A 21,592-nucleotide genomic window follows, 5' to 3' on the forward strand; every position below is an offset into this window, starting at 1 on the left:
TCATTTGAATAGTTGTTACCAGCTATTACAAGTGTTTGTATCCTCTCACAACGACTTCAAAGCACATCGTTGCAATTAGCTTTAGGATTCTTGTTGACCACAGAACAGCCCTCTGATGTGTCCGTAACAAAATGAAAGAGAGAAGCAGAGAAGATTGATTAAGCGGAATCCAGATCAAGCTCATAACCATAATTCTGTGAGTTCACAAGTGACCTTAAATATGGAAACCACCTCCTTGCAGTATACAAAAAGTTGGGAAAAGTTGGAGAGATCCTTGCCCAAATGTATAGATCCAACAACGCTCAAAATATTTCACCATCAAGCGCCCAAGACAATTGTATGAGATCAAAAGCTCGAATCATAAACTTGAGGGATACAACTGGACTGGACACACACACATACACACTTTTTGGCATGGTTAGTCCTGACTTTTCCATAATGAGTCCTGACCGTTTCAAAGAATCCTGACCTTTCCATCATGGGAGAAGGCGATCGACTAGCTTTGCCTGCTTTGTTTTTCTTCCTTTGAACCACAGCGGGGAAGTTCATCCCCAACCCGACTAGCCTACGTAACTTGACTATATATATATATATATATATATATATATATATATATATATATATATATATATATATATATAATGGAAAGAATGAATGGTGATATTTAGTTTTTGGTGACATCAGGGGACATCAAATCTGGGTTCAGAACTTCAGATGAATTCCCCTTCTCCTATCTATCTGTCTTCTCCCTCCTCTTCCTTCCTGACCGCTGGTGGCCCATCCCCCTGCCTTCACCCGCAAGCCAGCCGGGCAGTGCCTCCGACTGGCCCTCCGGCAACGTTTGGGGAGGGTCGCCAGCCCTGCCCCGTCGCCCATCCACCCATGGTCGGTGGACTCTGGCCCAAGCATAACCATGACCACAGGAATCTGGGGTGGCCTATTAGAAGCCGAATATGTATTTAGTAATTTCAGCAAATATATGGAACATGGGTATGTGTGGTTTTGGAGATGGTGTGTCGAATCTGAAACCATACAATTGCATGGTCAGATGCTGGAACAATTTTATAAAATGTGATGTACAAAGACTATGTAATAAAAAGTTAGCTGTAGATCACATCATCGAAATGCACCAAAAAAGGAAAAAGAGGGAGCATAAAAATTCAATGGCTCATAATGCATCAAAATTTTATCATTTACGAAGCATGGTTTACTTCTGAGGATCTGAAATGGAAGCGTACTGATCTATGTCAAGGCGGAAGTACTCCAACAATATCTCAGGTTTTTGCTCAAGTAACTCTGTGTTCATCTGTTGACAAAAACATCACCAAAAAGTTTACATCACTGACTTGCTTCGGGTCGTCCAATGAAAAATCATTCATGCCACAAATAGACGAATGGAAACAATGGTGCAGGCGCAGGATTACTCGACTAAAATGAGCAAATCTCCACATAATTTGCCAATACATAAGCTGCTTGCTACAAAGAAGAAAATCAAGACAGCATCAACTTCTTGAGAAATTAGAGGTGCACTAAAGCATGTTAAGCAATGCCCCAAAGTAAAATTTATCTTTGGCCTTCAAACTCAAAAGCTGAAGTTTGCTCTATAATATTGTTCTATTACCAGAACTTGCATACCGTCTACTTTTTTTTTTTTCACAATCTTGGCATGTAATAAACGTAGTCATGAGTCCCAACCAGAAAATTAACATGGCTAGATAAGATGCAATAGTTCTTTCTCAAATTGAATAATACCAGTCAACTCATCGCAATAATCTCATCTATAAAACATCTGGTGTTATTGGCGACAGTCAGTTCTATAAATAAGTTTACTTTGAAAGCAAAGATTCTTTAAATCTGATCTGATGTGAAACGTGCTTATATCACATACCCATTTACCAAAATCCACAGTTTGTATATAAATGAAAGTTCTAAAGTTTGATCAGGTAATGTGCAAGGCACATCTCCACTTGGCTATGTAAGTATATATGTATATATATACATGTTTTTCATGCTTACACTGTTAAATATATCACAATGATGCTAAACTTAATAATACATGCAAGTATATACCTTTCTGCTTCCCTGGCAACACGTCTTAACGATTAGGCGTTGACATTGATTTTTTTAGTGTTTTATTTTAAATGAACGCATGTTCGAGTTTTTTTTAGTTTAGAAAAGCTTGGTGTTTTATGTCCTGGAGAACGTATAATTCAAGTTTAGCTGAGCTTTGTTATATGGCAAAGTAGACGACAATATAGACGTTTAAAAGCACTTAATCATCAAAATGATGCAGACAGGATCTTTATTGTATTTAACAACAGAGTAATAAAAAAAAAACAAAAAACAACTTTACTTGCTTTTTCAACTATACAACCAAGAGAGGTTGTAAAGGATCATCATTGACATTGAGAAGATTCTGTAAATAATCTAACTCTTAAAGTTTAATATTTTTTGTTTCTAAAAATCCTTTTCCCTTCTGACATTCTTTTATTTCTGAATATTTTCATTTAAATTCTTTCTCTGCAACACGAAAATTACAAGCGGCGACATGGAAAATGGATGCACAGTTCAAAATCATAAATTTATTAATCTTGGATTTATTGTGCGCCAATTTAGTGAATCCGCTTCCCCGTGGTATAGATAATCCAAGGGGCTTGTCACCGCTAAGAAGGGGGGTTCAGTTCAAAGTTGTCCTACTGCCCACCGGAAAAAAGAAGGCCTATAAATAATATGAACTCCGGGCTGGTGACCAAGTGTATCATTGTAGAAAATGGAAGTCCTAACCACGTTCAAGACTGGGGCTCTGTTCTGTCCTTCCATTCGTTCAAGTGGAAAGACGATGCCATGCTCTAACTCACCCTCCTCCCTTCGTCTGCCACTGACGGCCAAGTTGCCTTCTGTAAAGAAGCACTTTCTAACACCGCCGCAGTTCAGCCTTCAAAGGATCAATGGTGCGCAAAATGAATCGTGGTAAATATCATCTCATTGGAATTACGATTTTCATTATCTTGTTTTCTCGTGCTATTTTTTCACAAAACTGGGGCTAATTGTATGCTTCTATGGGTTTGTATTAGACAGACGCCTGGCTAGAGCTAGAATTATGTATACATGAAAAACTTGGTATGTTGAAGGCATTGTAATTGGAAGAGCTGGTTGCCTTAGCTGATAGATTATAATTGGTTCATAGTTTGTTGAGTGAAATAATGTTTGTCAGATTCACAACATTAATGCTTAAGATGCGTTTTAGAATATATATATCTATATATATATATATATATATATATATATATATATATATATATATATATATTAGCACGTTCTGCTCCTTGAACTAATAAAAATTGCAATCATTACTTTCAAATTCCAAAATGACATCCAAACAGAAGAATCTGGACATGTTCTTCATCAATCACACCATAGGTGAGATACGGGATTAATAGGTATTTTTAATGTACCTATAAATTGGTACATTGCGTGCAACACGCAGATATCACGATGGATGAATGCTGGATAAATATAAGGTTTATATGAACTGATTATGAGTCGATCAATTAACTTAATTGGTAATTAAGAAGGTGCAACGTATAAAATATTTTTTCAAAATGTAAAATAATAACTTACACTATGACTTAGAAAGTAATTTTACACACGGCACACACCACCAATCAATATGATCAAACACAAGTCATCAACTAGAACTTTTATATTTACTCAAGCCATAGGTATTAGACAAACCATATATTGGAGGTTCGTGTATGTTGATTGAGTAGATACAGATACTATGAATTGATTATAAATTGACTGATATACTTGATTGCTGATTGAAAATATCTCACATGCAAAGTTTCTTTTTAGATCAGGGTAGATCATATGATCTACTTTGAAAAAATATTCCCAACCTTGACATTTTGTTGCATGAGCTTTTGGAACTTGCCCTCAATTACAAAAGAAATTAACTCTCTTGCTTTAAGCGAATATGAAAAATAACTAATAAAGAAGGTGGGCATCATTATGGAAATTGGAAAATACTAAAAGAAGCATGCACCCTTATCTCTCTTCTTTTTTCATTCTTCTGTCAATCTTTGAAAAATTCCAATTCCCCGATAAACGCTTTTAGGGATTTTCAGATCACGTCCAAAGAAGTCAGGATGAGACACTGCTTATTTAGATGCCTTCTTTCTTTAGGATGCAGGGATATCATGATGTTGAGCTTCAAGTTCGGGATTACGAGTTGGACCAATATGGAGTTGTCAAGAATGCTATATATTCCCATTTCATTGAATACGGTGAGACGAAAACTGGCTTTTTCCACTTCCATTGAAAGAAAAAAGAATGCTTGCAGAACCGCCTTGACTTTCTTGAAGTCGATATTCTGTGTGAAGAGAAGACTGCTGCAATTTCTTTTTCACGATTTCTGATCGTTGGAAAATTGTTTCATGCAACGCATTCAATTATGTGGCGCAGGTATAATTGATTTGCTTCTGAAACTTGGGATCGATACCGATGTCTTCATTTCTCGTGGCTACAAAGGGGCTATAACGGAAACATGGATGAAGTATGTATCTCCTTTAAAGGTGACATACAAATGCGATGTTTTCCTTCTTTTTCATTACTAGGCAGTCAATTGATCAGATGAATTTGATTATTTGGTTGAATACGTGAGTTGCCGCTTCACTATGGATCATAAAATGGTAGTCTTATGACACTAAACATGGAAACACAAGACAGAGTTTCTCATACTTTTAAGACAACTGATTCTTCAATACTGTCTCATAATTGCATTGCACATGCAGCGGAGAGATAGCTTTGTTCTGAAAATGAAAATCTCAAAAGTTTCGGCCACAAGAATGCGCTTTGAGTACTACATTTTCAAGCTTCCAAACAAGGAGGTATCAGCTATTAACTGCAAAATGTTTCACAAGGAAAAAGGTATGGCATTTTAACAAAAATAAAAGGTCCTGATTCTGCATTTGCTTGTCAATCTTTCAGCTTGCCTTGGAGGGCACATCAGTAGTTGTATGGCTTGACAAGAGCCTTCGTCCCACTCGTATTCCCACCGAAGCAAAGTTGAAGCTGATGAGCTACCTGGATGCCGGCAGTGTTGAATAATCAATCCACGTAGCTGGATCTTCTCCCATCCGAGGCCGTAAAGAGAACTCTGAAAAATAAATAAAATGTGCTCACATGTCCTCTTAGAGGAGCCAATATGTGCCAGCAACCAGTATCAGTCACTGTCCAAACAATATGTGCTCACGAATGAATTTGTGGTTTAATTAATTAATTTGTGTACTGCGTCGTGCTTCTATTGTCATAAAAATATATGATTGACAAAATGGCAGCTTGTTTTTTGTCATGACTTCGTATCCTACCAAGAGGACAATGAAAACAGAGAAAATAATAAATGGCAGAATTTAAGACTACTTATACGGTAATATACCATTTCTAACACCAGCTAAAGCCATTCTGTCCTGACACTCTGTGTAACTAAAAGAAAACATTTAATATTCTGCTGAATTCAGCAGAACTAAGAACCAAATTCTCTCCGTAGAAGCAGTTTCAATGTAAAACTCGAACTAGGCCATCATAAACCTTGTAGTGGCAGTCTCCTGTTACAGATGCTTATCGTAGAGCACGATTGAGAGTTGCAGCCAATCTAACTCCAGCTTCGGCCAGACGCAAGTAGACAGTGGGTAGACGAGACAAAAATAGTCGTCTGCAAGAACGAGATTGGCCACTGTCAAATGAAAATGATAGAAGATTTGCAGCAAACTTGAGACACTAAACTAGATTTTTACCGTCCAAGAGTGAACCTTCGTCGACATCCTTGTAAGCAAAATTACAGGCCACAGTAATACTTTCAGACGCATAACTGCAAAACAGAAGTCACAGTGTCAACCCGCAATTTCACAGAAACCGGCGACTGTTGCATTCCCCGCACAAAATAGCTTCGTAAGATTTAAAAGCTAGAAGCCATGAACAGGGTAATATTAATGAATCCCATCAGGACAATCAGTGACGACACAACTGCATTTTTCCCATCCATCAATTTTGCCAGCCCAGGCCCCCTGTTTCACATAGGACGATCGATTTTTGTATTCGTAAGAAATCGATTGGGAATGTCACGACCCGACACCAAATTTTTTCTTTTTCATTTTTATAATAGCGAAATCAACATTGAGTTATGACCGAACCTTAAACAAATGCACTGCAATAAAATAAAGCACTTGGACCCAAACAACTAAATTAGCCAGAAATCTCAAAACCGAGGCAGTGTCCAGATTGGCAATGCCCATCTATCACCAGACTGAGGTTGTCCCTCCATGAGCCATAATATATCAAGAACTACCAATAAAGATAGAAAGAAGGTTCAGAATTCCTCAGAGTATGGAAAATCCAGCTATAAATGGACATGGCCCAACAAAGTACTATTTAGTCTCGTCACATAAATTCATATCTTAACACGCAATAGAGTTACGACTCACTAACAAAAACAAGGTGTGCACAACCTCTAAATATTCGTAGACTTCCAACCGTGGTTCTTTGACAATATCATGGTTATCGTGCCAAGCAACAACAGAAATCCCTGTGGACCCTCACGGGCAGAACAAAACATATCTTCACCAGGCGATCAAACAGATTGAGGGTAACCTACAGTGAAACCTCCTGAGATATCCCAGATCGCCGCTGCAGCAACATGGTCCCTCTATGAACCTGAGGTGAGGGACCAGGAGACGCTTTGCTCTCCAACAAAAACAACACAATCTTTTGTCCTTGTGTCGTCCAATACCCTGTGGGCCCTCCAGTGCAGATAGAGGAATGCGCGTCAATAGTGAGCTCAGACGCACCCCTACTTTTCAGGACGAAACCAAACATAGGGCAAAAACACAAGCTCGCACTCGCATCTACGATTGCACACAGTCCACGTTTCGGCTTCAAATTTCAAATGTGAGGGTTTACCATCACTAGACATCCTCCTGTGTCTCTCATGGAAACCACCATCATGCTCAGTTTCCCAAATAGAATCAATAAGCCATTTTCTAATAACAACAAAACAAAGTCGAGTAGAGAAACAACATACAAAATGTCACGCCAATAATTCTCAAATAAAACAATATTTCAAAAGCAAGAGATTTACATTTTTAAACCCTTAGAGCGTGGCATTCTCTTTCTACTTTCAGAATTTATTTTCAGAACCCTTCGTTTGAAATTCTAAGTAAAAATAAAGGTACCACATAGCAATAATGCATAACATGTCGGTTTTCTACTGAAATTTCAAACAAATCCTATACAAACCTCCTTTTGGCAATTTTTAAGAACCCGGAGGGCACTACTTTGCAATTTTGCATGAAATCTCTGGCTTTAGCTGAAATTTACTTTCACAAGCCTCTTTCTGAAAAAGTTTTCAGCGAAAGCGTTGAGGCATGAATATCTAGAAATTATAACAGCCTTTTTGAGAATTTTGCTAATACAGTGGACTACTTTTGAAAATTTTCAGAATTTGTTATAAAATGGGTCGAACCCTAATTTTCTTCATTTCCTCACCTGATTTTCTCTCCCTTCTCGGCGCTCCTTCCTCGTCTTCATGTTCGTCCGGCGGTGGAGTCTCCTCTTGTCCTCAAGGAAAACGAAACCAGAGAGGGAAAGAGAGAGCAGAGCTCCCTGCGTTTGGGTCCACCATGCCGCCGCCCATCGTCCGACCGACGGTGGAACTTCCACTGTTCTTCCACTACCCAAACCAAAGAGGGATCTGTCTTCCTCTCTGGCCTTCCTCCGTGTGCGGCAAGGCGAGCAGAAGGGACTGCAGCCACCGCTGCCGCTACTTTCTCTGCTCTCGGTTCGCAGCACTACGCCCATGAGGACGACCACCATCCGAACCAAACGCGTCTCTCTCGATCTCCCCTTTTGTTGCGACGAGGATGAACCGACCCACACGAAGGAATGACAGGAGGAGGACACTGCATTTCAGCTTTACCCAAAACGCCTCTCTGCCACCAGCATGAGAAAAAAGGCTGGTTTTCTAGTCGATTGAGCAACAACGTCTGCTCGTCAATGCGGTCGCTCATTCCCTTTCTCTTATTTGTTGCTAATTTTTAGAGTTTCCCTTAGTCGAGCAGAGCATTCCCGCCTTCTGTCGGCGACGTCCCGGACTGCTCCTCCTATTGTTCTTGTTTATGTTTTGGTATCCTCATAAGTTCTGCGGCCAAAACCTCTGAGAGGGTTCTGGTATACCAGTTTATTTCTTCTAGTTTGATCGAATCCTCTAACAAAGCCATTAACATAGATATTCATGCTCTGACCTAAGGTTGACTCTAGTCTCGTTTCTCACGAAGGCAATAACAGACAGAAAACAAGGAGAAACAGTCTTAGATTGACATGTTTTACACTTCATATCTGTATTTAGCATGTTTTCTCATAGATATTCACAACTATGAACACAGTATATCATGCAAACATATATATCTCTATCAATAATCAGTCAAAATACACGGGCTTCATGTTATTCATCACTAAATATTCCCATACATTTTCCAAATCTGAGATATCTTTCTACCACAGCCTTCTTGTTCCTCTTTCACAGTCCCTTTTCTTGATCTTCTGCTAGTAGCTATCCACTTTAATCTCCACTAGACAGAGAGCATGGATGAGGATGTCCCTCTTTCTCTCTCTGTTGCTGGACGTGCTCTTCTAATGCTGCATTAAAAGAAATGTTCCCTTTTGCAGTTACAACTTTATCCCTATCTTTTCCACAAATGTCTCCTTTATGACAAACTTGACGGTTTTTTTGAAAAATCATTAAGAATCATTTTATCTTTCATTTGTGATTCCTCCCTAATTTATGTTCCAAATGTTTAAGGAAACTTAAAAAAAATCGCAGGTCTTACATTCTTCTCCCCAAAAAAGAAATTTCATCCTCGAAATTTGAGCGTATCTTATTGAAATAGTTGAGGGTAACTCTGTCTCATGTCCTCTCTGGCTCCCACGTGCATTCTTTGATGCCATGATGCTGCTATTTCACTTAAAGTAGTGGGATGGTCTTCTTTCGCAACATATGCTCCTTTCGATCAATGATCTGAAACATATTTTCCTCTGTTGTCATGTCCTCTTGCAAATCAACTTCTTCATAGTCTATCACATGCGAAGGATCAGGTATATACTTCCTTAACATCGACATGTGAAATACTTGATGAACATGACTATACTGCGGTGGAAGTGCAATTCGATAAGCAACCTCTTCAACTTTCTTCAGAATCTCGAATGGACCAATGTATCTTGGGATCAATTTCTCCTTCTTTTCGAATCGAAAAAAACTTTTAGTGTGTGATATCTTGACAAATACATGGTCTCCTGCTTCAAAGGCTAGCTCTCTTCGTCGTTGGTTGGTCTGCATAGCTCTTTTGTCGACTCTGAGCAGCCAAAAGTTTCTTTCTAATCATGTTGACTTGATCAGTGTAATGTTGGATTACTAAAGGATCCTCAATCTTGTTGTCTCCTATCTCGGTCCAACACGATGGTGATCTACAAGGTCGACTATAGAGGGCTTCAAATGGAGCCATTCTGATGCTAGAATGATAGCTATTGTTGTAGGCAAATTTGGCCAACTTCACGTGTTTATCCCATTCACCCTTCCATTGCAAAACACAAGCTCTTAACATAACCTCAAGAGTCTGAATGGTTCGCTTGGATTGTCCATCTGTTTGCGGATGAAATGTTGTACTCAGTTTCAATTTTGTTCCCAACGCTTCTTGTAACCTTCCCCAAAACTTGGATGTAAATCTTGGATCTTTGTCGGAGATAATTGATTTAGGAATTCCATGAAGTCTCACAATTTCATCAACTTACAAATCGGCCAAACTTTCAAGTGATTGTGAAATCATGATAGGAAGAAAATGTGTAGATTTAGTTAGGCGGTCCACCACTACCCAAATAGCATCGTGTTGTCGTCGATTCGTGGTAACCCCACTATGAAATCCATGGTGATGTCTTTCCATTTCCATTGAGGAATCTTTATCCGTTGCATCAAGCCACCGAGTTTCTGATGTTCCACTTTAACTTGTTAACATACCAAGTATCGTGAGACGAACTCAGCAATCTCTTTCATCATTCCTGTCCACCAAAAGTTTATTCTTAAATTTTGATACATCTTGGTGCTTCCTGGATGTATGATGTATCTTGTTTTGTGTGCCTCTTATACCAACTTGTTTTTCACCTCTTGATCATTCAGAACTCACAAGCTACCGTTAAACCATGCAGATCCATTATCATCTTCAGAATAAAGAGTTTCTTCTTTCTTGTGACACTCAAGTCTCAATTTTGCATATTCAGGGCTCTGTTTTTGTTTCCCAATAATTCCCCCAAGGAATCTATCTCGAATTATTCCATCACACTTTATCTTTTCATTATCATCTTGCAACAGATGCCATTGTTCAAAGTCTTCTACCAATTTTCATGTATGCGTTAACAGTCCACCAGCTTTAGCAGGCGCCTTTCTGCTGAGTGCATCAGCTACCACATTGGCCTTTCCTGGATGATACTTTTTCTCAAAGTCGTAATCTTTGAGATATTCCAGCAATCTTTTCTATCTTAAATTCAATTCCTTTTGTGAGAATAAATATTTGAGAGATTTGTGGTCAGAAAATACTTCAAATTCCACTCCACAGAGATAATACCTCCATATTTTTAGCGCAAATACCACTGCTTCTAATTCCAAATCATGCATTGGACAGTTTTTCTCATGTGGTTTCAGTTGTCTACAGGCATATGCTATGACGTTCTCATTTTGCATAAGCACTGCTCCATAACCTGTTCCTGATGCATCTGTATATACCACAAATCCTTTCCACCCTTGCGGTAGTGTCATAATTGGGGCACTGGTCAAACTATCTTTCAACATCTGGAAACTCTTCTGACAGTCATCTATCCACGTAAATTTGACTCCATTCTGTAGTAGTTTAGTCATTGGGGTTGCAATTTTTGAGAAATCCTTAATGAATTTCTTGTAGTAACCTGCCAAACAAAGAAAACTTCTGATTTCGATCACATTGGTTGGCGCATTCCATTGTTATACAAATTCCACTTTGGCCGGATCAATTGCCACTCCCTCCTTAGAGATTACGTGTCCCAAGAAATTCACCTTGTTTAGCCAAAACTCGCACTTGGAATACTTGGCATACAATTGATTTTATCTCAATATTTTCATTACTATCTCGAGATGTACCGCATGCATTGTTTCACACTCTGAGTACACTAGCACATTGTCAATGAACACTATAACGAATCGGTCTAAGTACTCATGAAATATTTGATTCATGAGATCCATAAAAGTTGCTGGGGCATTTGTGAGTTCGAAAGGCATCACTCAAAACTCATAATGCCCATAACGTGTGCGAAATGCTGTTTTGGGAATATCTTCTTCCTTAATTCACAATTGATGGTATACCGAACTCAAGTCTATGTTAGAAAACACATTTGCTTCCTTTAATTGATTGAATAAATCTTCGATTCTAGGTAATGGATATCTGTTCTTGATTGTAACCTGATTCAACAATCGGTAGTCAATACATAACCGCATTGACCCATCCTTCTTCTTCACAAACAGGACCAGTGCTCCCCAAGGTGATACACTTGCACAGATGAATCTCTTGCTGGATAAATCTTGAATTTGTTTCTTTAATTCTTCAAGTTCTATTGATGCCATTCTATATGGAGCATTAAAAATAGGTGCAGTTCCTGGTATCAATTCAATGTCAAACTCCACCTCTCGTACAAGAGGCAATGTAGGTAAATTTTCGGGGAACACGTCTGCGAAGTCTTTTACCGTGCGCACCTCACTGATGGGTTTTAATTTTTGGTCGATTGCATCCATGCTAACCAAATATGCAGTGCACCCATTTTCCATGTATTTCCTTGCCTTAACTGCTGAGACAACTAACTTTCTTTGATCTTGGTGCGTTTTTACCTTGAATTCGATCTTTTGAGCCTTCTCCAACTGAATCTTCAACTTTTTCCTTCTGCAATATATCGTCGCATAGTGATGGTATAACCAATCTATTCCTGTGATTACATCATACCTTATCATATTTATTACCACAAGCAGTGCTAGTAATAAATGTCCATGTATTTTTCTTTTCACATTTCCTAAATACGTTCTGCATGTGTCTTTGCTTCCCATGGGCGTAGCAACTAACAATTCATAAGGCATATTCTTTCTTTCTAACTTTAAAAGTTCAGCAAATCTCTTAGAAACAAAGGAATGTGACACACCAGAGTCAAACAAAATATGAGCCAAATGATAATGTACAAGAATGGTACCTTTAATTAGGTCGGTAGATTTCAAATCCTCTACCGTAGTTACATAAACTCTCCCAGGTACCTTCTTCTCTGCTGGTTGGTTGGCTGCACCACGCTTCTGCTCCGCTTCTTTCTTCTTTGGGCACTCACGAATAAAATGTCATTGCATTCCGCAGTAGAGACATGCCCCGACATCACTGTAATATGATTTGCCGGGATGCTGGCGATGACATTTGGGGCATTGCTCGTCTTGCCTGGATGAAGATTACCTCTGTCTTTTGAATCTGACCCCCTGGTTCACCCTGTCACTGCGCCTCCTCTTGAACATGTTTAGCCTCAACTTGAACCGCAGAAATTCATTCATCCTATCTGTTCCATGCGTCCTGTTCTAGTCCTCATCAAAACGTGTGGCCATGTCAATTGCATCATCCAAGTGTCCTGGGCGACTACCCATTACTTTGCTCCGCAATCCGTTTTTAAGTCCTCTGATGAACTTATTTGCTCTGTCCGCATCAGAAGTATAAACATGGGGTCAGTATTTTTCCAAGTGTCTGAATTTGACGACGTATTCGTACATGCTCATACTCCTTTGTTGAAGCTCCAAGAATTCTTGCATACGTTTCTCCCGTGTGAAGGCTGGGATGTAAGCATGCGTGAAGGTTTCCTTGAATTCTTCCCAAGTCGCTTCATGATTTGTGAACTTCACTTTACGTTGGGTCTGCCACCATTCCTCAGCATCTCCCTTTAGCATAAATGTTCCATACCGAACCTTCTTGTTATCAGACACTTCTAGGGTGGTAAAAATCTTCTCGGTTTTTTTTATCAACTCTTCTGCATCGTCAGCAGTGTTTTTTCCATGAAACTTTGGAGGATGCAAGCTCATAAGCTGTTGGTGAGTTGCACCCCTCGCCTCACCATTCGTTGTCCCGTTTGTCTCTGTACTAGTTCCTCCTGAAGGAGCATTCTGCGCTAGGCCATGCATCAATCCCGTAATCATATGCAAGGTGTTCATAATGAACGCTTGCTGTTGTTGAATATCTCCAACAGTTGTCTCATCTCTGGTAGAACGAGTCTCCACATTTCAGCCCCTAGAGTTGCGAGGGCCTTTGCCTCTACCTCTAGCACTTCCTCCCCTAGTGCGTGCCATTTAAACTATACCGCACGGAAGAAAACAAAATATAACAATTGTATTCGTAAGTAAAGCAATCCATTAAAACTACTATAAAACTTTAAAACTCAAAATTAATAATAAATCAAAAATACCGTTCCCTAACAGGCTTGGATGACCTTTCCTCTGCCTGTGATCAACATTGGCATTGGAGAAGGCCTCTAGACACTAGGCTCTGATACCAAAGCTGTCACGACCCAATTTTTGACACCAAATTTTTTCTTTTTTATTTCTATAACAGCGAAAGCAATATTGAGTCATGACCAAAACTTAAACAAATGCACTGTATTAAAATAAAGCACTTGGACCCAAACAACTAAATTAGCCACAAATCTCAAAACCGATGCAGTGTCCAGATTGCCAATGCTCATCCATCACCAGACTGAGGTCATCCCTCCATGAGCCATAATATATCAAGAACTACCAATAGAGATAGAAAGAAGGATCAGAATTCCTCAGAGTATGGAAAAATCCAGCTATGAATGGACATGACCCAACAAAGTATTATTTGGTCTCGTCACTTAAATTCATAATTAATAAGGAAACCCTATGGTCAACAGCCATAGGTCATCAGATCTTAACACGCAATAGAGTTACGACTCATTAACAAAAACAAGGTGTGCACAACCTCTAAATATTCGTAGACTTCCAACCGTGGTTCTCTAACAATGTCATGGTCATCATGCCGAGCAACAACAGAAATCCCTGTGGGCACTCACGGGCATAACAAAACATATTTTCACGAGGCGATCCAATAGATCGAGGGTAGCCTGCAGTGAAGCCTCCTGAAATATCCCAAATCGCCACTGCTGCAGCATGGTCCCTCTAGAAACCTGGGGTGAGGGACTAGGAGACGCCTTGCTCTCCAACAAAAACAGCAAAATCCGGGCCCTTGTGCCACCCAATACCCAGTCGGCCCTCCAGTGCAGAGAGAGAAGTGTGTGTCAACAGTGAGCTCAGGCGCACTACTACCTCCCGAAACGAAACCAAACACTGGGCAAAAATACAAGTTCGCACTCGAATGTACGATTGCACACAGTCTACGTTTCGCCTTCGAATTTCAAATGTGAGGATTTACCATCACTAGACATCCTCTAGTGTCTCTCACGAAAGCCACCCACAGGCTTGATTTCCCAAACAAAATCAATAAGCCATTTTCTAATAATGGCAACAAAACAAAGTTGAGTAGAGAAACAACATACAAAATGTCACGCCAAGAATTCTCAAATAAAACAATCATTCAAAAGCAAGAGATTTACATTTTTAAACCCTTAGAACGTGGCCTTCTCTTTCTACTTTCAGAATTTATTTTCAGAACCCTTCATCTGAAATTCTAACTAAAATAAAGGTACCACAGAGCAATAATGCATAACATTTCAGTTTTCTATTAAAATTTCAAACAAATCTTATAAAAACCTCCTTTTGGCAATTTTTAAGAACCCGAAGGGCACTACTTTGCAATTTCACATGAAATCTCCGGCTTTAGCTAAAATTAACTTTCACAAGCCTCTTTTTGAAAATGTTTTCAGCAAAAACGTTGCAGCATGAATATCTAGAAATTATAACCACCTTTTTTAGAATTTCGCTAATATAGTGGACTAATTTTGAAAATTTTTAGAATTCGTTATAAAATGGGTCGAACCCAAATTTTCATCATTTCCTCACCCGATTTTGTCTCCCTTCTCGGCGCTCCTTCCTCGTCTTCATGTTTCTCCGGCGGTGGAGTCTCCTCCTATCTTCAAAGAAAACGAAACTAGAGAGGCAAAGAGTGAGCAAAGCTCCCTGCGTTTGGGTCTACCATGCCGCCGCCTACCGTCCGACCGACGGTGGAACTTCCACTGTTCTTCCACCACCCAAACCAGAGAGGGATCTGTCTTCCTCTCTGGCCTTCCTCCGTGTGCAGCAAGGCGAGCGGAAGGGGACGTAGCCACTACCGCCGCTACTTTATCTGCTCTCGGTTCGTAGCACTATGCCCATGAGGAAGACCACCATCTGAACCAGACGCGTCTCTCTCGATCTCCCCTTTTGTTGCGACGTGGATGAACCGGCCCACATGGAGGAACAACAGGAGGAGGAGGTTGCATTTCAGCTTTACCCAAAACGCCTCTCTACCACCAGCGTGAGGAAAAATGCTGGTTTTCCAGTCGATTGAGCAACAGCGTCATCTCGTCAATGCAGTCGCTCCTTCCCTTTCTCTTATTTGTTGCTGATTTTAGATTTTCCCTAAGTCGAGCAGAGCATTCCCGCCTTCTGTCGGCGACGTCCCAGACTGCTCCTCCTATTGTTCTTGTTTATGTTTTGGTATCCTTATAAGTTCTGCGGCCAAAACCTCTGAGAGGGTTCTGGTATACAATTTTTTTTGTTCTATTTTGATCGAATCCTCTAACAAAGCCATTAACATAGATATTCATGCTCTGACCTATGGTTGACTCTAGTCTCGTTTCTCACGAAGGCAATCACAGACAGAAAACAAGGAGAAACAATCTTAGAATGACATGTTTTACACTTCATATCTGTATTTTGCATATTTTCTCATAGATATTCACAACTATGAACACAGTATATCATGCAAACATATATATCTCCATCAATAAGCAGTCAAAATACAAGGGATTCATGCTATTCATCACTAAATATTCTCATACCTTTGTCAAAATACAAGGGCTTCATGCTATTCATCACTAAATATTCTCATACCTTTTCCAAATCTAACATATCTTTCAACCGCAGCCTTCTTGTTCCTCTTTCGCAGTCCCTTTTCTTGATCTTCTGATTTTTTTGCAGTAGCTACCTACTTTAATCTCCACTAGAAAGAGAGCAAGGATGAGGACGTCCATCTTTCTCTCTCTCTCTCTCTGTTGCTGGACGTGCTCCTCTAATGCTGCGGTAAAAGAAATGCTTTCCTTTGGCAGTTACAACTTTATCCCTATCTTTTCCACAAATTTCTCCTTTATGATAAACTTGATGGTTTTTTTGAAAAATCATTAGGAATCGTTTCACCTTTCATTTGTGATTTCTCCTCAATTTATGTTCCAAATGTTTAAGGAATCTTAAAAAAAATCGTAGGTCTTACAAGGAATGAGTATACATGTTACATGTAGACTCTACGATTTTCTTCAAGATAGAGAAATTATATCGTAATATTACTTTGAATTGCATCTAACAGGCTATCTACATCTGAGCTATAGAATCTCTCTGCTGTCGTCTCGTTCAGGCTGTCATCCCCCACCTGTAGATAATAATCATACCTCCAACAAGAGTTTCGTTAATCACAATGGCGTGAAATCATTTTAACTCTAAGCTTCAAGTTGATGAACGTGATGAACAGTTAAGTGAACAAAAGATGAGGTTCTTACGTGAGGAGAACGGTCTTCCTTGTGAACCACTTTACGTCGATGGTGTTGCCTCCCTTGTCTGTAGTAAAACCAACATGCAGTGGCCGCATGAAGCCATATCCGGAGAAACTCAACATTGATTAAAGTGAAATCAATAAAAAACTGGAACTCGAGCAAACTATAACAGCAGATTCGAGTGTCAAACCTGGTTCACGTCTCCTACAAAATGTGAAAGGAAGAGGAGCGCTTGAGTCAAATTATCTGTGAAAAAAATGAACTTTCAGGATTTTGAAAACATAAGTTTACGTTAGGAAACATGGTTTAAAGTTTGTTCATTTTTTAATTAACCATATGGTCAAAGTTCACAAAGTTAAATTGGTAGTTTTAAAAACATATATATCGAGCACAACTACCCGCAAACTCGAAATAACAACGAAAGATACATGCATCAATTCCTCATATATGACTATTCACAAATTCACTTCATATTCTTTTAAAGTTCGACATTCTAACAAACATTTAAAATTAAAATGAACGATCCATTATAGTCAACTCACAAGAACAGAAAGGTCAGCGCCAGATTAAAAAATAAAGAATGAGAAGGCAACTTATTGTTGCATCAAGCACTTAACATACAATGCGAGTGGGCATTCAATAACTCCATACCTCTTGACAGAATTGGGACAAGTAAGAATTCAACAAAGAAATTAGTCATGCGTAAAGATATTCATAAATACTGAAGATGGAGTTCATTGAAGTAAGGCGAGCAAAGGGTTGCCCTATAATGACAGAAAAGTAACTGACCTTAGCATACAGATAAGGTTAAAAGTTGTGGCAGATCATATGGAGTAATTTCAGAGGTATACAACTGCATCAATGACCAGAATATACAAGTCTGCGGGTTCTTCATTTTGCAAGACCACACCGTCCTTTGGTGGAAAATATTAAGCTTTCATCTAAAAGACCTTGAGTGAAAAGTTTAAGGGGAAAATATAGTGGAACAGTTCTCTCCTGTTCCCCAAAGGGAAAGGTTACATTAGTTCATAAGGAAAAATGCCAAAAGAAAGGAGAATAATCTAATGCAAGTTCAAATAGTATGCCAGCACATTATCCCCTGAAGACTGTTCTCCAAACAAACTGTGGCAGACGATCTCATATTGATATCAGGTGTGTACTGACCAACTATATGTTGGACAAGTTCCCTTCTTGATCTATGTCATGGCTGAAGTACTCCATCAGCAATATCTCAGGTTTTTGATCAAGTGACTCTGTGTTCATCTGATGACAAAAACATCACCAAAAAGCTTACATCACTGACTTCATTGATGGAGTAGTCGCAGCGGAATGGCGTCTCTGTTAGGCTCTAGTCTGTGTAGTAGGTCCACCACCTCAGCGATTCAGATGCAAGAACAATACCTGTAAAATAATAGAGGAAAAAGAAAAAGCTGAAGAGAAAAAGATTACGGGTTTGCTAACATTAACTGTACATACCCTTGGCTTTATAGACCCCTCAGGATTTCTTGAATCCCAGCAACGGTTATGGTAGGGAGAAATTATGGTAAGAGGAGAAATGGTAACAGTGATTTTTGCAATCAATTTCCTCTTTAATTTAGTAACTGCAGAATTCCCTTTGCAGTTACAAAGAAAATTATAGGGCTCAGGGCCACTATCCAACATTCATTCGAGTAGTCCAATGAAAAATCATTCATGCCACAAATAGACAAATGGAAGCAAAGGTATAGGCGCTGCATTACTCGACTAAAATGAGCAAATCTCCATATAATTTGCCAATACATAAGTTACTTGCTAAAAGAAGAAAATGAAGACAGCATCAACTTCTTGAGAAATTGGTGGTGCACTAAAGCATGTTAACCAAAGCCATAAAGTCAAACTTACCTTTGGCCTTCAAACTCAAAAGCTGAAGTTTGCTCTATAATATTGTTCTATTACCACAATATGCATACCGTCTACTTTTTTTTTCACAATCTTGGCACGTAATAAACGAAGTCATGAGTCCCAACCAGAAAATTAACATGGCTGTTCTTTCTCAAGTTGAATAATATCAGTCAACTCATCGCAATGATTTCATCTATAAAAACGTCTGGTGTTATTGGCGACAGTCAGTTCTATAAATAAGTTGAGTATTTTGAAAGCTAAGATTCTTAAATCTGATCTGATGTGAAACGTGCTTATATCACATACCCATTTACCAAAATTCACAGTTTGTATATAAATGAAAGTTCTCAAGTTTGATCAGATAATGTGCAAGGCACATCTCCACTTGGCTAGTTAATATTTTTTAAAAGGTATGAGCTAATGAAAACGTCGGAGACAAACGCACATAATTCATATATCGCAAATAGCTTGTAGCAACACTAATTGAAAATTGAGAATATATTTTGAAACTAAGACATCAAGAACAATGAACCAAAAATTCTTAGTTTGATAAACCATTGAGGCGGACCCCTTGTGATCACGTCAGATAATCTGTCACACCAGATTTACGGATTTCCGTTTTCGAACATCCCCAAGTTCTTCATGAAACTGACTGCGCTATTCAACTTGATAAAGAACGGTTTTCTCTCAAGCCGCCAAACGTTTATATATGATGCAACTTGCATGTATTGTTAAGTTTAGCATCATTGTGATATATTTTACAGTGTAAGCATGAAAAACATGTATATATATATATATATATATATATATATATATATATATATATATATATATATTATATACACATGTTTTTCATGCTTACACTGTAAAACATATCACAATGATGCTAAACTTAATAATACATGCAAGTATGTACCTTTCTGCTTCCCTGGCAACACGTCTTAACGATTAGGCGTTGACATTGATTTTTTTAGTGTTATTTTAAATGAACGCATGGCCGAGTTTTTTTTAGTTTAGAAAAGCTTGGTGTTTTATGTCCTGGAGAACGTATAATTCAACTTTAGGTGAGCTTTGTTATATGGCAAAGTAGACGACAATATAGACGTTTAAAAGCACTTAATCATCAAAATGATGCAGACAGGGTCTTTATTGTATTTAACAACAGAGTAATAAAAAAACTAAAAACAACTTTACTTGCTTTTTCAACTATACAACCAAGAGAGGTTGTAAAGGACCATCATTGAGATTGAGAAGATTCTGTAAACAATCTAACTCTTTAATATTTTTTGTTTCTAAAAATCCTTTTGCCTTTTGGAATTCTTTTCTTTCTGAATATTTTCATTTAAATTCCTTCTCTGCAACACGAAAATTACAAGCGGCGACATGGAAAATGGATGCACAGTTCAAAATCATAAATTTATTAATCTTGGATTTATTGTGCGCCAATTCCCCGTGGTATAGATAATCCAAGGGGCTTGTTACCGCTAACAAGGGGGTTCTGTTCAAAGTTATCCTACTGCCCACCGGAAAAAGGAAGGCCTATATATAACATGAACACCGGGCCGGTGACCAAGTGTATCGTTGTAGAAAATGGAAGTCATAACCCCGTTCAAGACTCGACCTCTGTTCTGCCCTTCCATTCGTTCAAGTGGAAAGACGATCTCATGCTCTAACTCACCCTCCTCCCTTCGTCTGCCACTGACGGCCAAGTTGCCCCCTGTAAAGAAGCACTTTCTAACACCTCCGCAGTTCAGCCTCCAAAGGATCAATGGTGCGCAAAATGAATCGTGGTAATGTCATCTCATTGGAATATCATTTTCATTATCTTGTTTTCTCGTGCTATTTTTCACAAAACAGGGGCTAATTGTATTTTTCTATGGGTTTGGATTAGACGGACGCCTGGCTAGAGTTAGAATTATGTATATATGAAAAACTTGGTATCTTCAAGGCATTGTAATTGGAAGAGCTGGTTGCTTTAGCTGATGGAGGACCGCGTCTAATGTACTGTTCCTTCATGTATTAGTATCGTCATGCCAGGGGTACTTCAAAATCATAGCTGGAGATTGCATTATTGCGATCAGAAGTTATATATACTTATTCAAGATGATTTTTTGATAGAGATCACGTTTGGACATATTATATATATATATATATATATAAGAGAGAGAGAGAGAGAGAGAGAGAGAGAGAGAGAGAGAGAGAGAGAGACATATATATGTCTTAAAAGTTAGCACTTAGCACGTTCTGCAACCTATTGTTTCGAAATATTGAGGTACCCATATGCAGGCTTTGTTTATGTAATCTAAAACTTATTTGACCATTAAACGTGTTATTTACAAAAAAAAAAAACTTCAATATACCTGTTCCTTGAATTAACAAAAAATGCAATCATTGCTTCAAATTCCAAAATGATATCCAAACAGAAGAATTGCACATATTCATCATCAACCACACCAATAGTGATGAGATATGGGATTAATAGGCATTTCTTATGTATCTATAAATTGGTACATTGCGTGCAACACACAGACATCTACTTTGAAAAAATATTCCAAACCTTGCCATTTTGTTGCATGAGCTTTTGGAACTTGCCCTCAGTTACGAAAGAAATTAACTCTCATGCTTTAAGTGAATATGAAAAATAACTAATAAAGAAGGTGATGGAAATTGGAAAATCCTAAAAGAAAAATGCACCCTTATCTCTCTTCTTTTTCATTCTTCTATCAATATTTGAAAAATTCCAATTCCCATATAAACGCTGTTAGGGATTTTCATATCACGTCCAAAGAAGTCAGGATGAGAGACTGCTTATTTATTTAGACGTCTTCTTTCTTCAGGATGCAGGGATATCATGATGTTGAGCTTCAAGTTCGGGATTACGAGTTGGACCAATATGGCGTTGTCA

The 21,592-nt window shown here is 38.7% G+C and overlaps 1 pseudogene; it reads right to left on the bottom strand.

Annotated features, from left to right (window-relative positions):
- Window positions 1-9,350: 9,350 nt before the first annotated feature.
- On the bottom strand, window positions 9,351-13,270 carry LOC116263594 (uncharacterized; annotated as a pseudogene).
- Window positions 13,271-21,592: the final 8,322 nt, after the last annotated feature.

The sequence above is a fragment of the Nymphaea colorata genome, chromosome 11 (genome assembly GCF_008831285.2).
Source record: "Nymphaea colorata isolate Beijing-Zhang1983 chromosome 11, ASM883128v2, whole genome shotgun sequence".
Classification (NCBI taxonomy): Eukaryota; Viridiplantae; Streptophyta; class Magnoliopsida; order Nymphaeales; family Nymphaeaceae; genus Nymphaea; species Nymphaea colorata.